The sequence below is a fragment of the Mastigoproctus giganteus genome, chromosome 9, assembly GCF_048544385.1.
Source record: "Mastigoproctus giganteus isolate SK-2022 chromosome 9, ASM4854438v1, whole genome shotgun sequence".
Classification (NCBI taxonomy): Eukaryota; Metazoa; Arthropoda; class Arachnida; order Uropygi; family Thelyphonidae; genus Mastigoproctus; species Mastigoproctus giganteus.
In genome coordinates, this window is record NC_143583.1 from 65,022,151 (window position 1) to 65,044,831 (window position 22,681).

Genomic DNA, 22,681 nt, shown 5'->3' on the forward strand with positions numbered 1-22,681 from the left:
AACACAATATTCCGTGTTGGTGTTTGCGTATGCTAATGCCAAGATGATTTAAGTGGGTTAAGACGATTTTGATCGAAGAAGATCAAGAGTATGTGATTCCAAATTAGGAAGTCTCTGACAGGGAATATCAGATCGGATATGCGCACAAGTACCTCCTTTGAAGGGAAAGGAATCATAAAGCTAATAATCCGGCACATAAGCTACTGAGATGAGTGGTTTAAGTGAAAATATAATCCAACATTTCAGCTTTTTACTATGATTTTAAAGAAATACGATTCTTATTTAACCATTTATTAATTCTCACCCATCTTTACGTGTTCAGTGGTGTTGAGGCTTTCTCTAAAAGGGTTAAAATAATTTCCATTCTTGATAGTTCTTACAACGTACAAAGCGTAATCTCGAATAAAACGTAAATTGCGAAAATAAATAAACAAAAACAAAATTTTGTAATCTTCGCTTAGAAAGCAACACGTGTTTCGAATCCGAAGTGTTCTATAGCGCAACCCTACCGGGATTTTTCAAACCTTGCAGAAAAGCAAAGCATTTCGTACAAGTGACCTCCGTGCTAAACCTAAAGAAACGACGCCGCTCAAGACGCACAACGAAAACAAGACGTCAAAATAAGTTTTACAAAGTCATTCATCTTGCTCGGAATTCTACGAGACGAAACCTGTCATGCATTTTTATCCCGCGAACGTCGTATATTCGGAGCGCGTGAAGAAAAATTACCCTCCCACTAGGGTGTTATTAATGACGTTTGATTTATGCCTCTTTGGATTTTTACTCGTTCCCCGAAATGCCCATTTCAGCTCGTATTAAATGGTGATTTGAATTTTTTTGCTTATTTTATAATCAATATTTTATTTAATACTAAGTGCGAAACTCAAATATTTCATAATGACCAAGTTTAAGTGGCAAATTTATCTCCGAAATTACTTTAGCAAGTTCCAAGTTTGAAATTTAAGTTTACCTAATTTTTTTGATTAGTTGGCTAAACGCCTTGATTTTTAGCCAAAAAAAAATAGTAATTTGACGATCCCCATCCAAAACTTATATTCTCTCTTTCTTGAAAAGGCAAGAAATAATCCTTATTAATAATTAGCTTATCAATACTGCAATCAGCTACAACCTATCCCCTTCTCCAGGGCTAAGTTATCCGGTTATTTTTTCATCTCTCTCTCTAGTGGTCTACCCTGATGAAGTCAACATCCCCTCACTCCTATGACTATTAGAATCGTACCACCAAATAAAAGGAGACATCACTTGCCTCCAGTCTGCCATTCTCGAATAAAATATATATTGAACCCTAATCTGAAAGGCAGATAGCACGGTATAATTTCCACATACAGAGTTCTTCAAGGCGACGTCCTTTCGGGACTGCTATTCACTCTTATAATATTACTGCCTGTGATGATCAACGCGGATGATCTTAAGATTTTGATCCTTACTGTTCTGCAATCTCCTCGTAGCGACAAATCGACAATTTGACCTGTCATCAACCCTGACAATATCAATCTAATGAGTTATCTCATCGGCCAGGTATAAAAAAAGCATAACGAAAGCTATATAATGTAAATAATTAACTAATCATTAGTTAATTATTTAATTCTAATAGTTATTCATTAGTTAATTTAATTCATTAGTTAATTTATTTCATTAGTTAATTTAATTCATTAGTTAATTCTAATAGTTATTATCTACTGAATTAATACAATCGGTGGCCCAAATCCCAATTATGTCTAAGTACTGTCGACAACATTCGGCCCAATATCAAATGTTGTCGAAGTTACGCAGCACCAGGGGCGTGAACAATTTCCTAACAACTCGCTAAATATCAATTCGCAATTCAGAGCACCATAGGACAGTCGTGGGGCTCCTAAAACTGAGCAAGCTCAGCAAAATATTTATTTGCGGTATCAGAAACGTGCTACACGTCGCGTGGCCTTATTAATAGCTTGTAACTTGGAAACATCGATGAATTCAAGAGGGCAGAAACCAAAAATTTTTAAGTTTTCGGCGGAATTTTTTTTTTTTTTTTTAATAAATAAAAAGAAAGTGGGAATCGAAGGCGCGTTTCCAGATTTTCAATTGATCGCACTCGCCGTTTCTCTCATCCCCGTATCAGCTACCTTCTCTCTAAGGTTCGGTTATCCTAAATTTGATCAGATATGCAACGGTGTAGACTCACAGATGCTTAATTTGAAGGCGATCTGTTTTAAACTCGTAATTCGAACTCCGTGTACGATGGCTGCCTTAGACCGTGAGTGGTTCCGAGAACACTCGCGAAGGAAAAATAATGGGAAAAAGTGGTTCACTTCCACTCAATGAGCTATAACGTGATTACATTACCATCAGCGGGAACTGAAGTGTTCCCCATTGGTCAGAATTTGATGCTTTAATGCCGTATTAAATTATACAAAGCACGATTGGTAAGGGGAAAAATAATAAAACTAAATCTTTTTCCACGTACCGAGCTCTAATACTAATTTCCTTGTGAAAGGAACCTCAAAAACCGGTAATATAAATTTATCTCTTACTTTCGCTATCCGTCTGCCTTAGAGAGTTTTAGTTAAAATCCTTCGTGTTCTTTTTTTTTTTTTCCTTTGACTGACGATCAGAATTTTACGTTCAAATGCACATCGAAATAAAAGAAAAAAAAAGTTTAAATCCGACGAAGCTATCATGCGGATAAAAGAGTTTCTGTTTTAAACTTGTTAGCAATGTCACTATTTGCAGTCCTAACTTGGCATCCTTAAGTCTAAGCAGGCAGAAGCCGATGTCTGAAAAAAAAAAAAAAAAAACCCGAGCCTTATTAGAAGGCTATTTTTTTTTTTTTTTGCCCACTGATGTATTAAACGAATAAATTCTAGACGCGATATGCGACCATTGACAAATGCACTTTTGCCTTTTAATATTATACTTACATCCTTTTTTTATTATTATTATTTTTTGGTATAATATATTTTGATGTGTTTAGAATCCTTAAAAACTTGCTTCAACATAATTTAATCATTATTTTCTTCGAAATTGGAGAAATAGTATATTATATAAGCATAATATCCAATAAAATAAAGAGAAAATTATATTTGTGACGTAAAACACAAAAATGGCAATTTGCCAATGTTTTCAAATAAAGGCACAGTGACAAAGGCAAATATTGTATTGTTAGTAGCCTGCGTGTTAGAATATAATGTAAATATCCTTGGCGTTTTGCCAGAGTGTGACGTCAGAAACAATGCAAATATAGTTGGCAGAATGCCAGTATATGTTGCCAGATAACAATGCAAATCGCGTGATGTATTTGACATGAAATCAAAGAGGAAACACGTGAAGGCAAAAACTGACATTAATGTTATCCTTAGTTCGAACAAGGATCGATTGCGGTAGGATCAATCAAAGATCAGTGGAATCCAATTAATTGCTAAATTAAGAGAGATTTAAATCAATCAATGAAGTCATAAAAAACTACAAGCCTCAGTAGCGAACTTCAAATAATTTTAAAACTCAGAGAAAGACTGAAGTAGTTTTAAAAGTATCTTCGAAAACAAAAGTCCAGGGCAGGTTCTTGTTTTTCACTACCAGCACTTAATCCACTCTCCACATGACTTACTTGAAGATATTGCCCCGCGGGGACAAGTGAGTGTAGAGTTCCTTCTGAGACGTTCATGACATTACACGATCAAAAGCAGTCTTTAGAACAGCTGTTACATAGAGCTATAGCGATCAAGATTTCTTCCGAAGTCCTCAATTCCTTTGAACAGAGTCTGGGTTGTGACATTTTCGAATAGCATTCTGGTAATGTCCTCCAGCGAGTGTTCTTACCCACGGACGTTTGTGTTTCCGTTAGATTTATGGCTTTTATCATTATGTTTAGTACTTTTATTACAAATCTTATTTGTACTCCATATTCTCTAACGCTTTTATGACTTTGGGCAAAGGAAACGTAATGAACTGGCTAACATAACTATTTGTCACTACTTGATCGTAAATAGCTGTGTCTGCTTTTGCCCTGGCAAGTTAAGGGGCTGTTCACAAATTACATAGCGCGAATTTTTAATATAAGCTGTGGTTTTCTTGAGTGATGTGCCCTAGATTCTGTTGGTTACCGGTTCTTGTAAACAGGCTTCCCTGATTGGCCAATGTTACGATTACATCGGCAGTTAACTTGATGAACTGCTCCTTTGAGTCTTTTTGGATACGTTCTATGTTGGATACGTCTTTTAATGTTTCTGTAACATCCAAAGAAAGCGATACGTTGTACTTAGAGGTTTTAAATGTGTAACAAACTACAAAAGAAAAGTAAATAAATAAACACATGTTAAATAGACATTATGTCTATTTAACATGTGTTTATTTCCACAGTGCAGTCTTGGTGTATGCGGCACCATGTCAGTGGATTCTTTCAATTTTTTAAAGAAAGAAGTGACTTTTATGTAGGCACACGATTACCAAATCTCAGATTCTTTAACTCCCATCGCTTTCTTTGGTCTTTCTTTGCCTACGTTAAATTTTTCAGTCATTTGTACACACTGTACTTTGGTTTTCTATATTGACAATTGTGATGCAGAATTCTCTTTGAATTCCTACTGCCCTGTTCTTAAATTACAGACTTCCTTCCTCATTTCTTCTTTTTCGAGCTGCATTCTCCTTTCGTCTTACAATTATTGTAAAATTCCGTTGGTTGATAATGAGCTGGAGTCTGTTATTATCACAAAAGAAGCGCTGATACAGAGTATTAACTCCCTCAGGGCCACTAAGACAGCTGGAGTCGATCGGGTTGCTCACTTCGTGGTAAAATGTCCAAGCCCATATTTAATTGATCCACTGCAAGCTATTTATAACTCGATCCTTGTTAATAGCGTTTTCCCTGAAACTGGAATAAGTATGTTGTAATCGCTATGCCAAAAATTACAAAACCTAACCTCATGGAGCCTATATCTACTGCATGTACACTCTAAAATACTTGAACAGATCCTGGCCAGTCAGCTTCAACAAATTCATTTTGCAATATCTAACAGATCAACAATTAAGAACTTCCTTACTAATCGTCTACTGAACCGCGATACTGAACTCTTTCCAAGCTGGAAATGAAACTGCAGCAATATATGATGACATAAAGGCCATCTTTGATAGTCTAAATGTACATGTCCTACTACGTCTGCTGCAACACACCTTCCAAATAAAAGGAAACTTGTTGAAGTTTCTGCAGTTCACTTCCATACAGACAGTGTGATCCTCCAACGACCAGTCCATGCAGTAGTTCTACAAGGTGGCGTCTTATCCGGACTCCTCTTTACCGCAATTATGATCCGTTCTGCGAGGGCAGAGACGATTTATACACATACGCAAATGACAAGATTTTAACGACCATCCAAACATCCTTGTCTAATAGTGCATTGATCATTCCAGATCAATCGTAAGCTTATGGGGCTATTCATATACTTAGATAAATTTGGCCTGGCTCTGAGTCCACAGAAAACTGATGATGGTGTCCGCTCTCAAAAAATCACCAACTCTCGTACATCCAAAAATAAATGGAATGCCTGTCCCAATTGTCACAACTCATAGAGATCTGTAAATAATATTTGACACCAAACTTATGGCCACGTTGCATATTGATTTACTTGTAAAGAGGATGAACATCCAAAAACATCTCATGCACGTGAGACAAACTGCATGGTATATAAGAACAGCAGTGTGTTCGGCCATATTGTATGGTGTTGAATTGTGGGCGTCAGCCACCCCTACCCACATTAGCAGGATATATTAGTGACTGAATTCTGACTGAAGTGGGCCAACAATAAACACAATCTCCCTCATCAGTTAAGGACCACCCAGCTTGTTGAAAGCTGAAACTACAGCGTTTACCAGACATTATTGCCTAGAAACGACTGATAACTACAAAAAAGATGAGGACGGGCGTGATATCCTCACTGTGCTGTGCTTCTGGCAGCTTTGTGAGTGGCACATCCCGCCGTCTGCCTTAAGAGGCACGAAATCTCCGAAGATGAAAGCCAACTGACTGAAGATGACTGATAGGTTCATACCAGCAAGGGCGTTGGAATCAATCTGCTGCTTATCTCAAATTGGAATAGATCTCGAAAGGCTAATAGAAGATCCGAAGTATAGAAAATAAACCGTGCTGTAGTTCGCTGAGGTTACTGTCTCCTAACAGTCTTGCATTTGTTGATGCCAATTGCAAAAGGTTTATAATTTTTTGGCCAGTGAGTGTAGTATAATAACAGGATGATGAACGGATGCTTTATAACATAATATGTATATAGAAAGGAACAAATGAAATAATAAACGTTAAGCAGGTGATGGCGGCAGCTACTGTATACATTGAAAAATATTGATTTAAAAAGTAAGATACAAGAAAGTTTCAACCGCTATTTGATAAACGTCCATTTGAAAACTGATTTAGCTCTTGTCAAGAAAGTTGGCTTAAGTCACAAACTGTGATTCTATGATATTTTGGGAGTTATATGCGAGTTCTCTGACTGATGAGGATTTTATGTAAATGGACAAACATCGAAAGAGGAAGAGGAAATTGAACCGACAAAATCCTTAACATTGGAAATGCTGTCAAAAAGAATATCTCTTTTTGAAAAAGGTCACCGCTGTTTCCAATCTTCTTATGGAGTGTACATGCCCTCTGAGTCCTACAGAAACCAGTTCAGGGTGAAAATATTAAAGACAACGTGTGCAACCGAAATTGGATACATTTTTCATCACTATATTTCAGACACATCTGCTCATGTGCAGTCATAAAGATAGGCACTACGTCTTCTGGCATTATTTCCAACGCTTGGAAACTTTTTGATCCCAATATGGGAAGCTGTGACTATACCAATATACAAAAGAAGTGGCCTCTCCAGTAATTTGCCCCTCCATTTCTCCCAAAATTCATCTCCTTCGTCTTTTGATTCTTCCTTCAGATACCAGGTCAATTCCCCATTTTTGTATGAGGCGTTGGAAAGTTCGAAATTCAGACCATTATTTTAACGAGTTCCATTTAAGTGGCGAGTGTGTTGAAGAACAGAAACTCCTTATCTGGACTTTATCTTTCCGTGATCAGCCAGAGAAGGTAATTTTCTTTGATGGTGTGTAGTCTTTCTAGCAATCACTTCAACACGATGTCAGAAAGACTTCTTTTTACCTTCCCAAAGGGCACATTCATTTGATAAACTGGCGCTTTCCCCAAGAACCCCGTAAGCCTGTTAGCCAACTTTTAATGGGCACTTTCAATTTTAACTGCGTCTTTTAAGTTGTATCAAGAAACTAGTAATGGTCTAATGAAAACGGTTCCAGTCAACTCTCATATTCTCCTTACTTCATTATGGTTCTATCCCGGTTAGGCCAGTGGTTGCGTTTTGGGAGTTTTTCTTTATTATTATTATTATTATACTTATCTTCGTTCTGCTGGATCGTTAAAGAAAATTATTATGGCGTTCATGAATTATTTATTTTTAATTTTAAATTCCACTTTCAAATGCGGAAATGTAGGACGCTTTTATCTGCAGGGGAAAAAAATCATAAAGTTGGAAATGTGCCAACACGTAAAACCATCCGCTCACTACAAAATTGTTAATTAAATTATTATTCCAGTGTTCTAATAAAATGTATATTTGAAAGTTTATTTTAATCTCCCCACAATTTAATTTGAGAATATCTGATTGTTCTCCCAGTGGATAACAACCTTTGACCAATGTGGTCAAAGGTTACCATCCACTGGGAGTGGTTTCAAAAGACAGTTTGGGGGTTGTTCACAAGAGAGGTAGCGGTCGACTGCGTGTCTCAGAAGAATACAGACGTTTAAGACAAGTGTTCGCCGCCCGTCAGTTACCGGTGGCACATCAACAGTAACAAGATGTTACACTTGCTTTTACGTCTGTCTGAATAAGCTGCAACTGGTACATGCCATAATAATAGATGACAGAGTAACCTGGAAAAATTCTATCCAAAGCGTGCTCGTTTTAGACATAATCTGTGTTCATTGTGAACGACAGGAACAGAAGTAGACAAAAAAGAATATGTAGCACTCAAAGTATCCATTATCGAAGGAAGGAGATTCTCCTGCTCATCAACATTGATCACCTTATGCTGGTCATTAATGCTTTTCACCATCTTACGTTCATCAAAGAAGATCACATACGTTGTCCAGTCCAAACATTATGACCATCTGCCTAATAGTGTGCAGGTCCTCTTCTTGCCGACAGTATTGCCACCACACGACTCTCTAAGGAATCCAAACATTGCAGGAGATATGCTGTACCATGTCACCAGGATTGTGTCCCATAAGCGTGCGCAGGAAGGTCCAAACGCTATATTTATCGATCCATGTAATTGTAGAAATCTTCTATGAGATTCATATCCGACGAATTTGGAGGCCAAAATAGTACCTGGAAGTCACTTCAGCAAACCACTCTCGAACAATACAGACAGAGTGGTAATGCATATTATTCTACTGGATCACATCTGTGCCATCCGGAAGACAGGCACCATGAAAAGGTGTATATGGTCAGCCACAACGGATCGCTAGTTTTTAGCATTTAGAGTGAGGTATGAGCGTATGAGGGCTCTAAGAGATTCCCGGGAAAACATCATCCATATCAAAACACTACAGCCACTTGCTTACTTCTATTGGACTAGAACATCAGAGTGATTCCTCCTCACAGTCTGTCGCCATATCCCCTCCATATACCATCCACAGGGCAGAGCAGAAAACGTAATTCATCGAAAAAGAAAAATGTTTTTCAGTCATTAATGGTCCAATGACGCCGTCCAAACGCAAACGTTATTCGTCGTTGGCGACAGGTAGCTGTAAGCATGGGTACCTTGACAGGGAGCCCATACGTTAAATCACATTCTGGGGAACATCGCTGGTCATCCCTTGGTTAAAGTCCATAGTCGGACATTTCAATGTTTTCCGTCTATCGATTTGCATAAAACGAGACAGACTCCGTTCACTACAACCACCGCGGAGGCGTAGGTGCCCACCATACACCCTTCCACCTTTCAACTGGCATTCCACAATCATCCTTTTGTCAAAGTCCGTCAGATCAAACCCCTTTCCTGCATCGATCAAGTACTTGGCATTCCTGCTGCGAAGGTTACATTGTACATCCTTTTGTAAACAATAAAGATTATATACATATACCGTACTTCATATGGACCGCATACCACAAACTTGTATTGCATTAACCGGTTCTCACCGCGACAAGTGCGCCACCAGGCGAGAAGGAACGGCCGATTGCTGAAACATGGGTTTGGTCAGAATGTTTTGATTGGAGAATCTACCTAACTGATAAAATCTGCTCATGGATGCTTATCAATCTGTGCACATCTATTTTCATCATCTTCTGCTCATAAATTATCACTACCTTTTGGCTTTCTACTGTCATCTGCTCATTAATGGGATATGGGAATGCTTCATTCTCGTATGCTTCCTGCAAATCATTGAAACAATCTGCTGTTCTTCACACCGGTACTTCAGTTTCCCTCCATGAACTGATCTTGCTTAATAAACAGCTTTTATATTTCTTTCCAAAACAAACTTGTATTAATAGCCTAAGTTATGCAATTCCTGTTCTTAAAGGCACTTAATATATATATATATTATTATTTTTTTTACTAACATGAACTTTCTAAATGCCAAGAAACAAACCCATTTCTGATTAGGGAATTAATTTGGGTTTTTCCATTTTTTTTACGACGGGAATTAAGAAAATAATAAGCTTCTTATCCGCACAAACAATGTCGATGTTTTGGCTATATCTAATTAATCAAGATTAAACCCAAGGAACAGACTACAAGATCTAAGAGTTTAATCTTATTAAACTAATATTAGATCGCTCACTCTGGCTATATTTGCAATCCTATTTACTTCCAGTGGAGCGATTTCGTTTCGGTATTACCATTAAGCTAACAAGGGATACAATTCACAAAATCTGGAAGGATTATGCACGCTGTTGGATAGCAACTCGCCCCCCCCCACCGTCCACGAGATTATCTTCAAATAGCAAAACTCGTGGCTTCTTTTAATTAGAGTGCCCTGCTAAAGCCAAGCGCCATGACAACAAAAAATGCGAAAAAGCTTAAACAATAGTGACGTCACTGTATTGTTAAACCATTATTTAATGATCCACTGAGTTACATTGCGTTTGGCAGAAAGTCAAATATGAAACAGGGTGGTAGAATAAACAACAATTTCCTTTGTTTATCTAATAATAATTAAATTAATCAATGAAAATAACTTTTTAGACTAATAATAGTACAATACTGGGTTGAATTTTTAGCAATATCTTAAAAGCGTAAATTCACTGACTTGTTTTCCATTGTCAACTGATTCTGGCTAACAATTAAGCTATCATGAATGCTGGCACATTCCTAATTACACTGATTGTCTGATATCCCTGAGCTTAAGTTAAATTTATTATGGACTGATGATTCGGCTCGCTGGCTCTGGAGCGATATGCGAAACTGTGAGAGTGGGCCATAAATGCATCACTTGTGGGCTAATGTCATTGCCGCTATTGAGCAGACGAACTACAACTCATCTTTTGATTCAGTAAATCGTGTTTTATGATAACATAAAAGAACCGAAGGGAAGCCTGGTTAGAAGTAATCGTTTGCTAACTGAACCAGATGGATATGGATTTGGCAACAGACAACCGGAAATCTTTTATGACCATCGTCTGCATTCTACCGCAAATATAATAATCTGTATTCAGTATTGTTATTAAACGAAGTACAATTGAGAAATGCTTGACATCGAAATGGCTCTAACGATAACACTTAGGTATTGTTAGAAACAACAATGCGCAGAGGGGTTATCGTTTGGTGATAGGGACATTGCTTACAATCAGAAAAGTGGAAAGTTTGCATACAACAATATATTCTCATATGTGTTGTTTAGTGACGTGTTATAAAAAAATGGCGCGGTAGATGATTTTATTTGAAACATCATTCGCGTTACTTTTAGGTATTTTGAAGTGTATATATTGATTATGAAAATAACAATGGAATGTAACGAAAATGCGAGACGAAAAAATAAATTGTTGACAAACATCTGTATTGTTGCATTCATATGACAAATACGTGTATTGTTGCAATCATACTGTTCAACAAATGGCTACAATCAAATGGACCGTAAAGGTGGATCATTTTTGAATTTCTTATTTTATCAATGATTTCATAGCATATATGCATAATGCGCCCATTTTCATCACCATGTCCGTCCGTCCGCATGTGCAACTCGACACCCAGTGGACGGATTTTCATAAAATTTTATATTTAGGACTATTAGAAAGATTTGTTGAGCAGAGGCTGATTATAATATCTGTTAATAATGGACATTTGGCACAAAAATAAGAAAAAAATCTATCCTTAAATAAAAGTAATAATATTTTTAGGATCTGATTCTCTTGCATTTCCATCAACATTCCGAAACAGCTTGTTTACATGAGAACTAATTTTTCGAAGTGGTGCAGCGAAGCCAAAGAAGATGAAATCTGTGGAGGTTGCGCACTGATAAGAATAACACACTGTAAGTAATATGAGTAGTCACACAGGCGACAACAGATCCTGTTCTTAAGACGAGGGAATCGTTCCTTAAGTCTACAGCAGCAACGCGCATGACAGAGAAGCTATCTCTAATACCTATCTAACAGAACCCGTGCAATATTCCAAGTCCGGAGTTGTTCAGTGTTACTTTCACTACATGCCACGTTGGCCGGGCTAATTACGAGAGCGGTGCAGGTTTCCACGAGAATCCGGTCATTATACAGAAGGGCAGCATCGACAGAAATAAGTTCTGCGTTCTGATTCAGACGGAAAGTTGGATGGATGGGACCAAATAACTTTGAATGGCTTTCATGGTAAGACTTAATTGACTCCTTTTAAACAAATCGATATCGGCCAACGTCTAACAGAAACAGTTCCGTTGTTTCAGACAATACGCGCGAGCCAATAAAATGCAAATACACGTCCAATAGCATCTGTAGAGACGTTTGAATGGAACAGACGAGGTCGCTTAAAGAGATGTTAATGGGGATTTTACAAAATAATTTCTATTATGACAGGAAATTAAATATTGGACGACTTCTGATGTTGTAATATCATTCACCAAGATATCATCTCGTCCAGTGTTTATTAATTTTTTAGGACGACTTCGAATTGCTAACGTTTATCTTGGAATCAGAACTGGAGAAATCATATAAAACTCTACAATGCGTTGCGTGCGTGAGAGAACGCGCGCTTCCACGAATGCCGATCCTCTACTACCTTCCTTAATGTCATTAAGGAAGGTAAGGAATAAAAAGGCCCCACTATAGTCACTGAGAGATGACACTTGCTACTTGAAGAACGTCCGTTTGCGACAACCATCTGTCTCCTGTCGGTGCCCTGTTGGAGTCATTTATTAGCCCTTTCTGATCAGACAGGGTTTTTATTTTCTACAAAAACTGTTAAAATTGGATCTATAAACTTTAGATTCCAAAACCAGATCCTCATCAGAAATAATGTAAGTGTCCCACAGGGAGGTGTGCTATCAGGATTGCTGTTTAACGAAATCAGAACTGGAGGTTATTTGTGTTGCAGAATTCTGGAGATTGAAATGGGCAGTCTATAAATAACACTCTCCAGTGAAAAAACAGAACCACTGAGTTAGTTATCCAGCTTTAAATACCGTGTCTACCTCTAATTAATTAGAGGCTCCATCACATCCAAGATGTTTGTTGGTGCTGTAACGTCTGGAGTATTTTTCCTGAACTCCACTCCAATACAATACTGAGACCAATTAATAACGATTTGAAACTCTGTGACAGATTTCTTTTTGCTAACAAGCTCCCAACAATTTGAAACTCCTGAGAGTTGACCTAAGTAAACTTGATGATGAGGAGTACAAAGGGTTCCTTGCAGATCTGATCTCCCAAATTTGCAATGCATAATGTGCGCATTTTAGAGTGACAACACTAAAATTAGCCCTCTGAAAGGTATGCCAGAACTAGAATGCATACGTACCCAAATTAAAACTTTAAACTCGAATTCATATGTACACGAATCCTGTTTTGAGAGCCAAAGGATAAATATTTATTCTTTATTGTATTTTAACATTGCACAAGATGGCTACTTATGAAAAACATCTTGTTTGGATGACTCTATTTACACTGGAGTATATCGTAATACCGAAAAGAGCTGCGGGATTATTTGAGCAGTTTCTTAAAAATCAAACGACTTAAAAGGCTTAAGAAATCCTCCACCTCAAAGAAATAAGATGTTTAAATCAGATTAAAAACGCAAGACAAAATCCAGTTCACGCAGAAGGACCTCTCGTATTAAAAAAGAAGTTGAACTGCCATCTTTCTGTGTAAATCTCCTCTGTGTTCTGGGTGTACAAGACAGCAACTTAATATGAAAAGCATCTTAATGTTCTGAGAGCGCGTATAAATTGTAATATAAAGAATGCGCGCATCCATACGTTTCCGTGCTAAAATAGGTCTATTATTCCATTCTGACAGAGAGAAATATAGAATTTTTTGCAGCATGCAGCGAGAGAAAAATTATCGCTGTCTCTTGAGCTTTTAGCTTTTTATGTTTCCTAATAAAAAGCACTATTTTTAGTGGGAAAAAAACAGGCCCCTTTTTTTTTTCTTCCTGTTTGTCTCAGTGCAGCAGATAGACGGGATCTTTTAGGATTAAGAATGAGAAAATGTATCTGGGTTGAGAAAAACGCTTTTAATTCTAAGGAACCTCGAGCTTCGTGACAGAAAAGGTGATAGATGCGGGGAAAAATAACTGTTATAGATTAGGAAATGGAAAAGTGCTGTTATCCATATAACAAGAGAAAAACATTTCTCGGAGAACAGGTTCTGCGCGCGTTGGAGTAAGCCGAAATGAATCTCTGCTTATGTGCTGCTACAATTGTAAAAAAAAATGTTAGGGCTTCCTGTTGGGGATGTCACTTTATCTACTACCGTAAATGTCTTTATGGGAGACCATTTTTTTTGCATGGCCCTTTCAATGTGGTTGTGTGGTAATGCATCCCACAATTGTTGTGGCAAAATGTACGATGTCTGCTTGGAATTTTTCCATCTCTTCGCATCTATCTGTCTATTTGAGCATTCATTTTTCTGGATTCTAGTGCTCTTTTTGCATTTATTCTGACTTTTTCTGCATATCTAACTGTTCTTCTATTCACGGGTGAATTTTATATCTGTCTGAAACTATTTTTATTGGCTTTATCTTTCCAATAGAATTTTTAAAATCATATTCCATTTTTATATGAATTTTTGTTTCTGTCTATAATCTGTTTTACATCAGAGGGTGTTTTAAACAACAAATAACACCGGTAGTATATATTTTTTAGGCATGTATAGGGTTAAAACATGTCAAAACACGTTTATAATCTGCTGATGAAGAACACGAATAAGATTTGACAATTAAGTTCCAGAACTGTTCACCATAAAGCATGTCAAATTACGTAGGACCGTACCAACAGGCCTTGGCAGCTACTCACGTGACTGCTTTCCTTTACAAGGTCATTTATATATCGTAGGTCTTTGTAAAACCTACGACAGAAATATTTCATAAAAATCCGTCCACTATGAGTTGACTTATTACCTGCGGAAGGACAGACAGACAGACTGATGGGAATGGTGAAGACGATAGGTGATTTGTGCATATATGTGAACGCGCCTAAAATTAAAATGAGTATCACATTTTACGTCAGGCTTTACAACTTTATGCATCCATCTTTCCAAAGTCGAAATTAGCCTGCATAGCGCATGCTGGGATAGAAAAAAAAAAAGGTACACTTCCTTTAGATGATTTTAATTTTCTTCAAGCTGTTTCGGCTATTTTGTTTTGCCACCTATCAGTAGAAAACCAATATATGATTGACTGAAACCTTCCGAAGAGACTTGTAAGTTAAAAACAAAAGTAAAGAAAATCCGTTATGATTTATTAAATTATGACGCCATATTGGAGAGACAATTTCTGCAGGAATAAAAGGCGGAATAAATTGGCCAGAGAAAAAGCTGGAAGAAAAACATAACAAGAAGCATCATAATATATTTAATTAAAAAAAAAAAAAACTCTTCGCAATAAGAGTGACGCATCAACAGAATTAGAACCTTCTGTAAGTCCATTAATATTCCTAACGACAATGGAATCTACATGGAGTGGTTAAATGAACAGAATTTAACAGGAGTTTCAGTAAAAAACTCCTTTCATTTATACACGCTATATTGCAGAAAATATCAGAACACCCAACGACTTAAAAAAAATAATAATAATTATACCCAATCCACTTGTCAGAAATTGGCGTTCAAATAAGAAATCAGCAATTAGAGAAGTACAGTAGACAGATCGAAGAGATCAATTGGCATATTAGCAACAGATCTCTTTTCTTGTCTTTTCATCTTCTGGGAAGGCCAACATTCCCTCAGTTACTAGCTGAATTAACTGTTGTGTTGAAGGAGGAATGGACCAAAATACCACCTTCCTGTTGTCAAAAATTGGGGCGGGAGTACACCGTAAAGGTTAGGAGAGCTCGGGGCCACGAACCTCGTGGGTAGCACAGTTGGTATAATCGCAGTACTCCCCCACAATGCGTGGAAAAGACCTGAGTTCGAATTCCGTCAATGACCCGTGGAACTTTTATTGTTCTTTTTCACAACAATAAAAGTTCCAGGTTGATTCAGTCGGTCTCAGGCGTTGGTAGCACGGTTTTCTCTCCCGGAAACTGGAATTTTTGTCCAGCAAATCGAACGATGAACACACGCAATTGACAGACGTAATATATACGGCGCAATATAGTCTAAGTTGCTGATGCACCTAAAACCCCACAATAACAATAACAACAACGCAAGGGTTGCTAATTAAGGTCAAAGGTGATCCGACACTTATTGTGTCAATAAAAAGTTCTTTTACACATGCATTCCAGTTATTTTTGGAAATATAGTATATACCGTATAAAGATAACTCGAAAATTTTATTTTAAAAACAAATGAGGAATTTGAACCCAATTTTAGTTAATTTTTTTTGTCGAGCCCTCCCAAAAGGCCTAAATATAAAATTTATGAAAATCCTGCTGATGCGAGTCATATCGTTTCATGCGGACTAATGGATGGATAGACATAATGAATTCAACAAGAAATTTAGAAATCTGCAACTGCGTCTAAAAATTCTTCAACGTAAGCTTATGGAAAAAACATGTTCAAAGACAATTTCACACTTCTTTTTGTGGGAACGAAAAGTGGTGAGTGTCAAATTATTAAAGACTCAATTATCAGCTAAGTCTGGTAAGTAAACAATGAATTTTAAATGTTTAATTTGTTCGTTTAAAAAGCTCACTTAATCCGTTAGAAATAAATTAGCTGCTTTCCAGTGTTGTATCTAAAGGCTTGGGGCGCATTAATAAATAAGCCTTTATTATCCGTTATGCAAACATTATAAGAGAACTATTCTTTAAATCTGAAGATGCCAGGTTGTCACTTTATTCTAGCAATTTCCGGAACGGTTATGAAATTTTAAAACTTATTCTGACTACTCTAATCATGGCGGTACCTAACACCAACTATCAGTTTAGTTTAATACTCTCAGAATGCTCTGCAATGTGTTTGAAATAGTGTAATCGTTAGGAAATTTTATTAGCGTCATAAAAATAAGCGAAATTACCGAGTGGAAGTGCATATTATTATGAACATTATAACAAAAGAACATTGCCAGTATAATTACCAACTTACAGAAATCGCATTAAGATAACTGCAATTACAACCAAATGAAATCTTCCTTATTTTCTCCAGGTTTTGTCTTCAGGCGATTTTTTCATAAAATTTAAACCTTAATTAAAGATCTCTCTCTGTCCATCTTCGCAATTCTCCCAAATTTATAATTTACAAAGGTTGTCCTCCTCCATTAGAACGGGTACCTTTTTTGCATCTGGTTAGTTAGCTGGATTATTGATATTATCTCTACCCCCTAGATCCTACATCTGTTTAATAATTTGTCTACAGAGATCCGGCTCAATACATGCTTATCGTTTTGGCTTCCTGGATTACAACTCCCAAGTTGTATGGGGAGCCTCTGTTCGTTGGTATTTATTCGTATCCAATTTCCAACTTTTTAAATTTAACTTTTATCGAAAGGTATTATATCTTCGCAACTTGTAATCAATATTATTCCCAGGAGATCCGATGTGTCGGTTGTTGAGAAACTTTGATGGAATATTCAATTTAGGAGGGTGATCAAAAACGATTGAGAAAAATTTAATTAAAACTATAAGGCGTTGTGTTGAGCTTTTGGTGGTTGTTCCTTTGCAAAAATAAACTCTGTCTGGCACAGTTCACTTCAGGTGAGCCATTATGAAAGGATTTAAAATACCTTGAGTGACGTTTATTAGCAGTGCCGATGAAAATAGCAACTCTCTGGTTTACTCTTAATCTTGTGAAACAGAAAAGGTCACCCGGGATAGGATCTGGAATATAGGGATGGTGGGGAACTTTTTGATGCTTACTCAATGTGTAGTAGCCACCAGGAAATTTTCAAATCAAGTTTTTTCAGGGACTGAAATTTTTTTATTTTGATTCAGGATTATAGTGGTAGGTAGAGAACTTCGACTAATCCCTAACGAACACTTTATTTAAAAAATAAAAAAGAGGGAAAAAATTCTGAAGTTGGTAGAGGTTTATGAAGAGAAAACAGGTGTGATCTGCCTTTGTTCAGGAGTAAGAAATCGAGGGACACAACTTAAACAAACACGTGCTTTTACTAAATGTTTTGTCCTCCTTCACAGTAGAGTGGTTTAGCTACTTGTTACTCTTTTGGAGTAGTATGGGTTCGAACCCGCTCAATGACTGAACGAATTTCTGAGGGCCTCTTTAATCGGGGTTGTAATTAGTGGATCTCAGACGGATCAACCAGGATTTTTCCCTTCCGGAAATTTCAGCTGACACGACATCCAAATAGACCCTTAATTGTTATTTGTTTTTTTTAGGACCATTAGCAATTAAGGCCATATTGCTCAGGGGATATGCGGTGGTCATTCCCTGACCTTTCCGCATCCTCCCTATTTGGTGGTGACGAGCTCGAACCCCGGTCTAATGAAGAAGCGTGTGCTACGCACTGCTGCTCCTGCCCACCTGGCTACGGAGGCGCCGAATAGACCATTAAACACACACTTCAATAGACATTATAATCAATATGAAATATGGTCCAAGTCGCTGATTCGCCCTAGAAGTCAACAACAGAGTAGAACTTAACTGTTCTTTCAAAATGGTTGGTAGGATCCCATAACTGATTTCGAAGTCTTTGCAAATTTTCGGACTGTATTAGTCTACCTATAAATGACAATAATATTGCTTGATTGTGGGGTCCCCGTTTGTTGCTGTTGTCGTAATGGGGTTTAGGAGCATCAGCGATTAAGGCCATATTGCTCCGTGTATACATGCAATTTACTGTCTGTAAATTGCGTGTGTTCTGAGGTGGACTTTCTGTTTGCTGGACGAAAAAAAACCGTATTTCCGGGAGAAAAACACGCTACACTCGCCTGAGATTGACTAACTCGGCCATGTTGTTTAAAAGGCCCATAAAAATTCCTCACGTCATCGACGGCACTCGAACTCACCCGGTGGGGAGAAGGCGGCGATCTCATCAACTGTGCTACCCACGAGGGCCCGTTTTTTTGTATTTTGGGAAGGATATTTTCTCATCTAGTGCACCCACTTTATGCATCGACCCTGGTTTTACCAATAGTCACATCTGTTATCGATGTTGATGAACGTTCTGGGAGGGACTGGGTCGTGTTCTGATTCATCCATCTTTGAACCGCTTATACCATCTATAGTAAAATCAAGGGATCCAGGTACAGCTCATTTTCCTTAGACATTTTTAAAAGTTATATTTTTTCTGTTGGTGTTTAGTTCAAGAGGACAGTGAATTTTACATTCATTTGTATGTTTATACATTATATTCGTCATTATATTCATTATTAATGTATAATATAATGACTATTTCATTCACTAGATGTGTTTTTTATGATATTTCATATTTCCCACGAACATTTTTGATTCCATTCGCGTGACTAAACCTCTTGAGCGCTACTTGGGGAATCAAATCTTCAAACTGCTACATTCTTCATGTACACATGAACACCCTGCTGTGAATGAAAGATACCCACCTTCTAATGCGAGAAACTGTCGGAAAAATTAATTAACGAAATACATTTTTAAGTTCAAATGATCCTTATGAGAAGAGAAAGGCTAAAGCCGATAGTGTGATGTTAAAGTATCTTCGGAAGAGAGTTTCCAACCTTAAGAACGACACCTTCATCAAAGTGCGACACAGACGCAACACCCAAACAATCCCCTAAAGGCAATTAATTGATGAAGATTATTTTAGTTTGCATTTAGCGCAAGGCACACATGAAAGCCACAGTAATGTAATGCTATTAGCGCCCTAATTACTGGACTCTGACGACAGCTAAGAAAGAAATTTTAATGTTTTCGCGGAATAATGTCGCACAAAGAACTTGTTCGAGTAAGAGATTACTGCCAGAATTAAAAGGGATCTTTATTTCGTATTCTCGGGCGGTAATTGAGATGTCTTGTCGCTTACTTGGCTATAGCTAATGACAGCTTGAATAACTGAAAACACAAAAGGCTTCTGGACATTTTATACAACTTTCCCAGATTAAAAGAAAACAAACAGACTCGGAGACCGTGTGTGAGCGATGCTGCTTTCTTTCTGGCCACTACACTATCGGCCTATTAAAAACCTTTCAAGTGCCAAGCACGTCAGCTATCTTGAGTTTCTTGACAGCGTGATACGGAGGCTTATCTACCCTCACGTGCGTGCCGGTGAGTGCATGCGCACCTGACACGAGCGGTGACATCTATGCGGTGTCCTAAAGTACTATTTCATCTGCGGAAGGATTTCCCGATGTTGCTGATGTCAGTGGTTTATTTAAAAGAATGTGCTCTTCCTCCATAAATTTTTGACATTATTTTAGGAGTCCCTTTGATGTAATGGTCAATTTGAATCGACTGCTTGTTGCTGTAGGGTTTTGGGCACATCAGCAACTTAGGCTATATTGAGAGAGAGAGAGAGAGAGAGAGAGAGAGAGAGAGAGAAAGAGAAATCTTTATTGCAACTGTAAAATTTTCGTGTTTTCTGTGGGCTATTTGCTGGATGAAAAACTAGAGAACGAGACCGATAAAAATTCCTTGCGCCATTCCTTGCGACGTGATTCGAACTCAAGTCTTTTACACTTGGTTTGGGGAGGACGGTGCTGTCCACGAAGACAATCGACTACTTACCAAAGCATCTTTTATTTGCCAAAAGCATATAAGGCGCAAGATGACAAGTACGAGCTATATAAATGATGATCACCTACTTTTCGAGTGCAATTTTTGAAGGATTACTTACTTTGGTGTGCTACGTCATGATATTACACCATTAAAACAGGAATTTATTTATTTATTTTAAATTTATAACACTTATTTTAATTTAAAAATCCAGAGTATTTTCGTCTTTCATCCGTCCCAAACAAGCAAACCAAGAATGTCATTTAACATAATATACTGACGCCTCATGGCTTTAGCTATCTTAGAGCTCCTCCGAAATTTCCTAAGTTGGCCTTCGACTCCCGCTCTAAAAAGTTTCACCTATTTTAGTTAAAAATTTCGGTCCTCTTTTGACAAAACAGGCAAAAAACAACACCAAAATAAAACAAGCAGACAGCTATAGCATGCACGTAGTTAACGCAATATCCTTACGCCTCATGGCTTTAGTTACTTTATAGTCCGTCCGAGATTATCTTAGTTGAAGCACAACATTGACATAATCATCGATTCTTCTCGCTCTTAAAAATTTCAGTTTTTTAGCTAAACATTTTAGCTTCCTTTTTTTGGCTAAAATCTTGGTTCTCTTTTTCTTAAAAAAATTAGATGAATTTAGTTTAAAAAAAATCTCATGTTTATCAGCTAAAACTGTGAAATTAATAATTAAATAACAACTAAATATCATCCTTTAAATTTTTCGATTATAGCACGGTTATTGTTAAAATCCTTTTAGACCGAATTAAAATTTTATCCAAAATAAAACAGCATTTTTTACCACTTCCCCAGCAACTGCTTCGCATGACAAAATGGAAACCGAAGGAAACTTGTCTTTATGAATAATTAAAAATCCTTTTACACTCATTTGTAAACGCTCTCTCCGACTTCGTTCAAGACAATACTCTGGGCTGATATCCATCGCAATTTTTCATCAAAGAAGACAAATATCGCCCGTCCACTCCAGCTCTGATATGAGACTTACCATTAATATCCATTAAGACAACATTAGTGTCGTAAGACGCGCGCCATTATTCCCGCTGTCTAACGCAATACGAGTGTCCAGACTCGTCACCTAGATTAGCGTGACGTAGAGGATGGAATCGCCCTTTGAACAACAGTTGCAAAGTGTTTGTGAAAATGTGTATTTTGGGAACCGGAGAGTGCACGGTTTCCACGAAGTGGATAATCATTACTCGACCTTTATTCTCCAGGAACTCCTTTGATAGTTGAAAGGGAAATATAACGTAGAGGGAAACCAGTCGCCACGACTAGCGCTCTTGTCTATGTCGTCATTGTTCAACCCTGATTGTTAGGAACGTGTGCAAACCCGACGTTTTCGCTTTGTGTGTGTGAAGGTTGATGAAGTCAGACTGAGAGGAAAACTGAATAATTTGGTCTGTGTGGAAGAATCAAGCAGTAGGAGTTTCAGTTGGAAATCTGATTGTTATTCAAAGAATGTGAATATTTTCCAGAAACTAAAAGCCATTATTTAATACGCTACTATATTTTATTAAGCCCAATTGGATGTTAATAAATATCCAAACTTTCTAATCAAACCAAATCTGTTAAAATGATATTTTAACATTTTATTATTATTTTTTTGATTTCAAGAAAATTAATTCAAAATTTCAAATTTAAATTAGAACTGTACGGATATTATGGTTAAAATTCAATAATAATCAACTGTAATATCCGGATTGTTAAAATTCAATAATAATCAACTGTAATATCCGGATCAATAACAATCAACGGATATTTATGGTTGATTGTTATCCGGATATTATGATTGATTGTTAAAATTCAATAACAATCGACCGTAATATCCGGACAGTAACAATCAACCGAAATATCTGGATATATCGGTTTCGAATATATGAACTAGTTCATATATTCGAAAAAAATATTTTTCGAATATATGAATTTTATAAATTTTTAATTATTATTTTAAACCTGGAAAATAAGGAAACAAAAAATCAAATCACACGTTTCTCTAAATTTTTCAGAATTAATTTAACTTTTTCAGCTACTATAAGTTTATAAATAATTTTTAAATCTAAAATGAAAAAAAAGTTATAATAATCGTTTAAAGAAGTGACATTTTATTTATGTAAAATGTCACTTCTTTCAAGTTTTTTCAGGAAATATTCGAAATTTAAATAAAAATAAAAATTTAGAAAAAACAAATGTAATTTGAATTTTACAAAAAATCTAATTGAATTCAAGAAAAATTCTAATTTCTTGTGTTTTAAATGTTTTAATAAGACAATTTTTTTAAATTCCAATTTTTTTGGCCAAATTAACTTTCCACGATTTAAATTTTAATTAAATTAAATTTGAATGAA